The sequence below is a fragment of the Lepus europaeus genome, unplaced genomic scaffold (assembly GCF_033115175.1).
Source record: "Lepus europaeus isolate LE1 unplaced genomic scaffold, mLepTim1.pri SCAFFOLD_34, whole genome shotgun sequence".
NCBI lineage: Eukaryota > Metazoa > Chordata > Mammalia > Lagomorpha > Leporidae > Lepus > Lepus europaeus.
In genome coordinates, this window is record NW_026909213.1 from 8,380 (window position 1) to 18,767 (window position 10,388).

Genomic DNA, 10,388 nt, shown 5'->3' on the forward strand with positions numbered 1-10,388 from the left:
TCCTAGTGCTGCAGGTGGAGGATTAGCCTAGTGAGCCATGGCGCTGGCCCCACATTCTTTTTAAATTAAAAAAAGAGGTCAAAAATGTGTGGGAACAGGAGGGGAAGTTACAAAACCAGCAAAAAGATGGACAATACAAGTTTTCTGATAATGGTATAAAGTAGGATGATCAAATTGGGGTAATTTAAAAACAGTTTTTTCAGAATGAAAATCATTAAGATTCATTTTTGTGGGCTGGCACCATGGCTCAATGGGCTAATCCTTCACTTGTGGCACCGGCACCCTGGGTTCTAGTCCCAGTTGGGTCACCGGATTCTGTCCCGGTTGCTTCTCTTCCAGTCCAGCTCTCTGCTGTGGCCCAGGAGTGCAGTGGAGGATGTCCCAAGTTCTTGGGCCCTGTACCCACATGGGAGGCCAGGAGGAAGCACCTGAATCCTGGCTTCGGCTCAGCGCAGTGTGCCAGCTGCAACATGCTGGCTGTAGAGGCCACTTGGGGGCTGAACCAACAAACAGAAAAAGGAAGACCTTTCTCACTGTCTCTCTCTCATTCACTGTCTAACTCTGTCCAAAAAAAAAAAAAGATTCATTTTTGTGAAAAAGTTTGCTAGGCTTACTACTATTCTCCAATTAATAAGAAAAATATCCAATGTCTACCCTTTCTCCAAATAAAATGAAGCTGTAATTCTGATGTTCAAATGATCTCACATAATTTTTATCTCAGAATCCTTTGGACAAACATTGGAGATTATAATATCCAAAAGTATTCAATTATGACTTTTAAAAGAATGATGTTTTGAAACTTAACAAGTCATACATTAGAAAAGTTATTAATTTTTTTCACAGTATCATATTTGGCAAATTTGCATCAAGGTAATGTGGCAAAAAATCATATAAATCAAACCATCAACTCATTTGTCTCCCCTCTTATCTTCTTTCACATTCTGGATGACTGAGGAAACATTAGCTTTTATTTTGAGGGAGAAGCTGATCTTACAAGGCACTTGACTAAATTACCATGAAGGAAAATAAAGCACTTTCTTTTCTTTTTTCTTTTTTCTTTCCTCCTTTTTGGATAGGCAGAGTTAGAGAGAGAGAGAGACAGAGAGAAAGGTCTTCCTTCCATTAGTTGGTTCACCCCCAAAATGGCTGCTACGGCGGGCATGCTGTGCTGGTCAGAAGCCAGGAGCCAGGTGCTTCCTCCTGGTCTCCCATGGGGGTGCAGGGCCCAAACACTTGGGCCATCCTCCACTGCCCTCCTTGGCCACAACAGAGAGCTGGACTGGAAGAGGGCATCCGGGACAGAACTGGCACCCCAATTAGGACTAGAACCCGAAGTGCCAGTACCCGAGGCAGAGGATTAGCCTAGTGAGCTGCGGCGCTGGCCCTGCACTTTATTTTCTTTAGACTTATCCCAATACTTAAAAAATAAAAAATAAAAACAAAAATTCTCTTTTGGTCTTTTGTTTCTTGACAACCACCAGAAAACATCATTTAATGAAATAAAGGGCTTCTTTTTTCTCATATATTTTTAACAGAGATGTGAAATAAAGCTTCAATAATTTAACTCAGATATTTATCTTTTTTATAATAGTGTTGCAGTATTTTACTTTGCACTAATTTTCCAAACTCCTTGTCACGTTTCCTCTCATGGAACATTTTTGTCTCATACTTCAGATTCTGGCAGGCAATGTGAGAAGGCTGCCCCTTTACCCTTTGACGGAACCCCATATCAAATTCTGAAAACTTTTTGAAATCGCTTCACCAATGACATCCCTGACCAAAGGTTCACAGGTGATGTATCATCACACAGTATACTCAAAGAAAGCTTTGAGTTCACCATGAGAAGAAAAAGATTCCTAGAAGTCTCTCAGCGACTTCCTCTGTCAATGAGCAGTTAAGAGCCATCTGTCTCCCCTTACCGTTCACTCAGAAGGTTCATTAAAAGACAGTCAGTGCTGTAGGATGAATTGGGCCTTATTGCTTTACTACTATTCAGTGCAGGTTCTAGAACCACATGTACTCAAATTGGGGGAGGGGCAGGAAAAAAATCTGACTTGGAGGATAGCAATTTCTTTGTCTTTTGCTTGGTTAGATGGTAAGATGAATGGACAAATGCCTCAGGTCACTGCACTGACGACAGGCAAGCAAAGGCGATTACCAGTTAACTGATCAGCAGGCAGGCATGGTCAGGTCATCATTGGGTGAAGAGTTCAGCAGTCAGAAGGTCATAGGTTAGTTGCCAGTGGCAGCTCAGTCTGCAGTCACATCCTTTGGTAAGGATGGACACGCATAGCGTGCCTTTGAACTTTAGTAGCCACTGCATCTAATACACCACTGGGTTAATAGGACACTCAAGGATTGATGTAGCTGGTGCCAATGTGTAGGGGTATTCACAGGGTATGTAGATTAAACCAGCTTTGGGCTCTGGAGGAACTATTGCAGCAGTTGGGTGAGGAGTTCCGTTTGGCATGACAGCGGTCTGTATTTGATCAAAGGCATTATGGAAGGGACAGCTGGTGTAGGAGTAGCAGGGCAGCTAGTGGGAGACCAGGCGCAGGCCCAGGAATAATCCTTGGGGCAGTCTGGGCTGTCACTGCAAGAGAAAAGGCGAGGACTGGTGACCTAACATTGGCATCTCTGTAGGCGCCATTCAGAATCGCAGGCTCCATCAGCGGCATCTTCCTCAGGCTCTCAGGCTATCTTCCTCTGTGCAGGTACCAGTAATGTCCTCACTTCTTCAGCTTGATTTCTGCTCTGTTCTGAGCATCTTCCACAGTGACTAGAACATGTGCGTCTTTGTTTGGATGCTCGAGTGGACTGGCCTCTATTTTGATCCTCCTTTTTAGGCCTCACTGAGCCTTTGCCTTGGACCATTATTTCACATCCTGTTTCTGCTTCAGGTTGCTTAGCTGTGAGTCCAAGGATTCTGCCAACAAGATTAAAATCTGGGTCTTCTTTCACAGGCGCATAAAGTTGTCTTGTAACTGAGCAATAGGTCCCGCAGCATCAGGCAGTTCTGCACTTCTTTTCTCCGTACTGCCATCTAATGTGCCATTGTACCTGTCTTCCCGTACCCTGCTGATTTCTTCGTCCAACAGCCGCTCCAGGTGGTTGAAGACCCCGCAGAAGTCCCACAGGCTGCTCCCAGGATTCTTATCGCTCATCAGCTGCATCAGGTAACCTGGGCTGGGCTTCGGCTTCGCCTTTCTTTCCACTTCCTTCCCACTTCATATTCCAGGCTCCGCAGCTCTCTGCTGGGGAGGAGGGATGGAGGGGAGGAGCCCCGGCAACTGGCCACTCTGGACTCGGGTCCCGCTCCGTGCTGGCCCACCCTCTGGCTCCTGCTCTGACGCCCGCGGTGAGCCCCGCGCTGGCCGCTGTGGACTGGGGTCCCACTCCACGCGGCTCCAGCTCCTTTGCTGGGCGGGTCGGCCCCCTCAGCGCCGCTGCCACTGTGCCGCGGGCTCTGGATCTCTCTGGGCTGGTCGCTGAGGTGCCTCTGCAGCTGCCACAGGGCTCTGCGCCCAGTCCTCCTCCTCCTCCTTCTCTCCCACCCCCCCTTGTATGGATTTCTTTATATCATCTATTTGCTTTTTTTTTTGCTTTTGAGTATACTTATGAGCTTTCCTTTTAATTCAATTGCAGGCATTTCATCAATCTTTCCATCCTCTGTTTCCGTACTGAAGTGTTGTGTTCCTTTTGGGAGTCATATTATCTTACCCATTCATGCTTCTGCGGTTTATTTTTGTCTTTCTACATTTATTTTAGACATTTATGGAAACATTTGTTGGTTTTCTCATCTGAAGTAGTCTGTTTTTGAAATATAGCTCTGTGGCTTAGTGGAGTATCTGCTCTTTCAGAGCATACTCTGGGAGGGTCAGGAAGCTCTTGTCAGTGTTTGAGTATGGGTCAAGGTCCAGGGTGACACCCAAGTTGAGTGTGGTAAATGTCACCAGCAGGGATGAAGGCTGGCATGATCACATCAAGCCCTCTCTCCCAAGGTGAACCAATCAAGGATAAGCATACCTTCAGCCTCATGTTACCCAGATACCTCACCCGTGCAGGCACCTGAACTGCACAAAGGATCCATGCACTCCCCAGTGTGAGTGCAGAACCCTGAGTCTTGGATGGCAGACACAGAGACTTCCCGGAGACTAAACCGCACCCTGTTGCTCTATTGCACAAAGAATTCCCACAGCCACAGGGGGTCCCCCACAGTCAGTGAGTGAGGATCCACTCTTAGCCACACAAGCCACCCCCATCTTACAAAAGATCAGTGGTGTTCCCCTCGTCAGCTGCCTAACTGATAGAGGTTGGCAGGTTGAGTCCAGGTGCCATGATGGAGTGAGGGGGAGGGGAGCTTTACAGTCTTAAGTGGGCCCCCTGCCTCTCACCAAATCGTTCAGTGAAGACTCAAGGTTTGTGGGGCCATGAATATATCTCTCTAATAATATTCCCCAGTCATGAAGAGACCACATCAGCCTCTACTCACCTTATTAAGATAGTGTCTCCTTACTGCTGGTTTCTGGGTGCCTGGCTCCAAAAAGATGGTTTCCTATTCAGCCACCAACTTCAGGATTTGCTAGTGATGTCCTGCTCACTGCTGCATGCCTGCCCTTGCTGCTCCACATCTCTATTTTTCTTGTAGAATTTCTACTGCAGACTTCTCTTCAACTGTCCTCTGAGAATGCAGTTTTTTCTGCTATCTTCCTGTGATCAGAATCAGCATGTCATTTCCCTGTTCAACCATCTTGGATTTTCATCTTCTTTTAAGTCACTTTATTAAGATACAAGTGGCACGAAAAATCTTTACATATTTAAAGTGTAGAACTTAATGGCTTTATGGACAATTATGCACTCATGAAATCATGGAAAACATTCATGCTAAAACATATCCATCACCTTGCAAGTTTCTTCCTGCCACATTTAATATTGTAATTAAAATAATGTTATAATTGTTAATAAAATTAAATGGCATCTACCCTATTAGCAAATTTTAAAAATAAAATGCAATATTGTTAGCTCCAGTCACTATGATGTACATTAGAGCTCCTGACCTTATTTATCTTGCAGAAATTCAACATGGTACCTTCAACTGTCACCATCAACTCCTTGCACTATATCAATGAGTCTGACTACTTTATATTCCACATATAAATGGGATTAAGCAGTGTCTTTCTATATCTAGTTTTCTTCACTTAGAATAGTGTTTTGGTTGTTTCAAATGTTGTAGTTTTATTATTTTATAAAGATAAGTTACTTATATGTAAATATTATACTTGCCTGACTCATTCATTGGTTGAGAAACATTAATGTTCCCATTTTGTGACTAATGTAATAAAGTGGGATAAACAGAGAGTTCAGGTATATCTTTTATCTTTGAAATCAAGTTTTCAATTCCCTTGGAAGAATACCCAGAGGAAGGATTTCTAGATAATATGCTGGTTTTAAGTTTAACTTTAAGGAGCCACTGTATTCTTTTCCAAAGTGGCTATACTAATTTAAATTCCCACCAACTATGTGCAATTGTTCTCTTTTCCCCATAGCCTCACCATAACTTGTTATCTCCTTTTTTTTGTAATAGCCAATCTACTAAAGTGAAGGAATGTGATTGTTGCTATGAAAATGGGTCATTTTGAAAAAGGCATAGGCATAAAAATAGAATTACCATATAACCCTGTACAACTGGGCATATGGGCATACATCCAAAGAATTGAATCCGTATTTTGAAGAACTATTGTCCCTATTATGTTAATTTCCACATTATTAACAATAGTGATGATATAGAAGCAACCAGAATGTCCATCAAATGATGACTGAACACTACAGTGTAGTATATATTCACATTGGAATTCTATTCAACCTTTAAAAAAAAGTCTGATATTTTCCATGATATGTGTGAAACTGAGGGACCATTATGCTAAGTAAAATAAGCCAAGTATAAGAAAATATTTAGGCCTGCACTGTGACTCACAAGGCTAATCCTCTGCCTGTGGCACCAGCACCCCAGGTTCTAGTTCCAGTTGGGGCACCAGATTCTGTCCGGGTTGCTTCTCTTCTAGTCCAGCTCTCTGCTGTGGCCTGGGAAGTACAGTAAAGGATGGCCCAGGTACTTGGGCCCTGCACCCACATGGGAGACCGGGAGGAAGCATCTGGCTCCTGGCTTTGGATCAGCGCAGAGCACCAGCCACAATGCACCAGCCATAGTGGCCACTTGGGGGGGTGAACCAATGGAAAAAGGAAGACCTTTTTCTTTGTCTCTCTCTCTCTCACTAACTCTACCTGTCAAAAAAAATAAATAGAAAGATGAAAATATTTATATGTGGAATTTAAAAAGTCATGCTCACAGAGAGTAGAAAAGTGTTTGTCAGAGGTTGGGGTGATGGGGTGAGTTGGAAAAAAAGGGATATGCTTACCAAAGGGAGCAGAATCTCAGTTAAACTGGAAGAATAAATTTTAGTCCTCTATAGTATTGTTTGTTGACTATATTAATAATGTATTGTGAGTTGTAAAATTGCTGAAACAATAGATCTTCGAATTGCTCACCACAAAAATTATATTTTCATAAGATAATGGGTATTACTTAACTTGTCTTTCTACAATGTATAAAATATTTTAAAAAATAACATTTACCACAGAACTATATCCAAATGTTCATTGTGAAACACAAATAGAAAATAACCTCATCACCATGGATGACTTTTACGTGCCTGTCTCTGGCTATCACTCCCTTCACTCTGCGTGTTCTGGCTCTGATTACTACTCATGCCCTGCATTCTCACCTTCAGGGCCATGTCTGGGCTCTGTTCAGCTTTCTCCTCACCTGAAGAGGTTTCTAGGTGTCCTAATTGCTCTGGAGTGTTTCTCAGAGCCTCCACCCCAACCACAGCTGGAGAGACAGTTTCCATTCTCATAGCCAACAATCACTTTAATTTTCTTATTTTTAACTTTTATTTAATGAATATAAATTTCCAAAGTACAGCTTATGGATTACAATGGATTGCCCCCCCCATAACTTCCCTCCCACCCACAACGCTCCCTTTTCCCGCTCCTTCTCCCCTTCCATTCACATCAAGATTCATTGTCAATTCTCTTTATATACAGAAGATCAGTTTAGTATATATTAAGTAAAGATTTCAACAGTTTGCCCCCACATAGCAACACAAAGTGAAAAAATACTGTTGGAGTACTAGTTATAGCATTAAATAACAGTGTACAGCACATTAAAGATAGAGATCCTACATGATATTTTTAAAAAAAATGATTAATTTTCTATGCAATTTCCAATTTAAAACCAAGTTTTTTTTTTCATTTCCAATTATCTTTATATACAGAAGATCGATTCTGTTATATACTTAGTAAAGATTTCATCAGTTTGCATCCACACAGAAACACAAAGTGTAAAAATACTGTTTTAGTACTAGTTATAGCATCATTTCATATTGGACAACACATTAAGGACAGATCCCACATGAGACATAAGTACACAGTGACTCCTGTTGTTGATTTAACAATTTGACACTCCTGTTCATGGCGTCAGTAATCTCCCTAGGCTCTAGTCATGAGTTGCCAAGGCTATGGAAGCGTTTAGGGTTCGCTGACTTTGATCTTATTCCAATAGGGTCATAGTCAAAGTGGAAGTTCTCGCCTCCCTTCAGAGAAAGGTACCTCCTTCTTTGATGGCCCATTCTTTCCACTGGGATCTCACTCACTGAGATCTTTCATTTAGGTGTTTTTTTTTTTTCCAGAGTGTCTTGGCTTTCCATGCCTAAAATACTCTCATGGGCTCTTCCGCCAGATCCAAATGCCTTAAGGGCTGATTCTGAGGCCAGAGTGCTATTTAGGACATCTGCCATTCTATGAGTCTGCTGTGTATCCTGCTTCCCATGTTGGATCATTTTTTCCCTTTTTGATTCTATCAGTTAGTATTAGCAGACACTAGTCTTGTTTGTGTGATCCCTTTGACTCTTAGACTTATCAGAGTGATCAATTGTGAACTGAAATTGATCACTTGGACTAGTCAGATGGCATTGGTACATGCCACCTTGATAGGATTGTATTGGAATCCCCTGGCACGTTTCTAACTCCACCATTTGGGGCAAGTCCGATTGAGCATGTCCCAAATTTTACATCTCCTCCCTCTCTTTTTCTCACTCTACTTTTCTATATCATTCTTACACCCCTGCTATGCCATGTCTTCTATTTGAGCTTATTGTTGACCACTGAAATTCCTCTCTAAAATATCATATCCATTTCCAGGAACTTGATTCAAGCATTTGCTCTGTATAAATCAGATTTCTTTGTGGGTTTGAGTAAACATAGTTTATAGTGGTATTATCTCCATCATTGATCTTGTGTGACTTGTTCCATTTACTTAAAGAGTTCACTTAGAGACTACCTTATTAACACATGCTAAGTTATAGACCAGCCAGCTTTCTAAGAATCATTGGAAAAAAGAGGGAAGGGCTGGCATTGCAAAACATGGGATAAGATGCCAGCTGCGATACTATTAGTCCATATAGGCACTGGCTTAAGACTCAGCTGCTCCACTCCTCATCAGCTCTTTACTAATGCACCTGGAAAAGCAGCAGGCTATGGCCCAAATGCTTGGACCCCTGAAATGCTGTGAGAGACCCAGATGAAACTCCAGGCCCCTGGCTTCAGCCTGGCCCAGCTCTATTTGTTGTGGCCATTTAGGGAGTTAACCAGTGGATTGAAGACCTCTCTCTGTAACTCTTTAAAAAAAATAAATAAGTCTTTAAAAATGAGTGTCCTCTTGCATCTTTCCTTCCACCATGGTTACCTCTAACTTGTGTTCACTGTCTAATTAGGAGAGCACACTAGTGACATAATCCCTAATTTGTACTCACTGTGTGATGAGACATCATATGTAGAAAAAAACACCTAATTATGGAAAACCAACAGTAGTGATGTGGGACAGAATCTCTTGAGACTTCCCTCATGTATTGTTTCACTGAGCAGTGCTTATTTGTGGGTGAGAGACATATGAAGGGCAGCCGTGAGGATTTTCACTAAATTGCACAAAGGGATTTTTTCTTGGATAAGGGCTCTCACAAAAACATTTTTACAATAAAGAGAACCTCCATATTGGTGAGCATTTTTAAAGTATTTCCCGGTTACTATATTCAAATATAACTACTAAACAATATAAATTTATTTTGATCATTTGTTTCATATAAGTACTAAAGAGATCAATATGCAAGAGTAAACATGAGTCACAGTTATTTGAAATGGTGACACTGTAGAGAACATACAGATTTCAGGTCACCTGTTCCAGTTCACTGTTCCGTAGTTTTTAGTGCTTTCAGATTTGTACATCAGCATGATCTAATTTTAGAACATTTCCATGACCCTAAAAGTATTTTGCTGCTACAGGCATTTGGGATTAATAACTGACATGGAAAATTCTTATTCTCATAATGGCTGGTATTACACATCTGCGTGTGGCACACAGGGGCTGTCATTGGCATTGCTGGGTGGGAGGGGGCACAGTTTGCTGGGGAGCAGCAGGGCCAGGCTTTCAGTGTGGCACCTGCTTGGGGCAGTGGGCCATTCCCACACCCCAGCTCTGCTCTTGTGAAATCTGTAGGATGGCAGCAGCCACTTTCTGGGGAGAAGATTTGTGTGTTTGTCCAGGTCCCAGAAGGTGTGACTCACAGCAAAGTCAGAACTGCAGCTGGGGAGGGCCGGGGGCTGGCACCACCCTGGCTGCTTCCCCATGGTATACAGCTAAGGCAGAAAGCCCAGAGAGGATGGGCTCTGCCAGTGCTCTCCTAGACCAGGTCTCTCTCCCATGTCCCTGGGCCAGCTCACAGGCACCAGCCTCTGCTCCCTGTCACATCTGGCTGAGAGTCCATGGACAGGACATGGCTGCTGCTTCCCACGGGCCTTTGCTGTCATGCTCGGGCTGTTTCCAGTCTTATTCATGCCCCTCAGTGGCTGCTCCCTTGCTAGAGAAGTGGAGGCCTAGAAAGAAGAGGTGCTGCTGGCTTCTCCTCTTGGGGGAGGAGGGTGGTGCTCTCCTGCAGCTCTGGGTGTGGCCCAGCTGGGTCCCAGGCTGCTGCTGCTGCTGCAGGCCCTGCTGGTACAGACCTGGGGTCACCCCCACCCTCATGCTGCCCCTTATTCAGCTGCTCATTACAGACCCTGCCCTGAGTGTTGGAGACCCAGCTCAGAGAGGCCATCCATGCTGCTCTTGAGGGTCCCTTCCCCAGTCCCAAGGACAGGTAGCTGAGCTCTGGGCTGAATCACCTGGGAATACCCTATTGATTCCTCTATGCCCCAATTCTTGGCGGTGCCTGGAGGCTGGGCCCTTCTCCCCAGTCTGCAGTCTCTCACTTGGTTCTGAATGGGCTGGGGTGGGCTGG

The 10,388-nt window shown here is 43.6% G+C and overlaps 1 pseudogene; it reads right to left on the reverse strand.

Annotated features, from left to right (window-relative positions):
• Positions 1-2,232: 2,232 nt before the first annotated feature.
• Positions 2,233-9,921, reverse strand: LOC133754961 (KH domain-containing RNA-binding protein QKI-like; annotated as a pseudogene).
• Between the last annotated feature and the right edge of the window lie 467 nt (positions 9,922-10,388).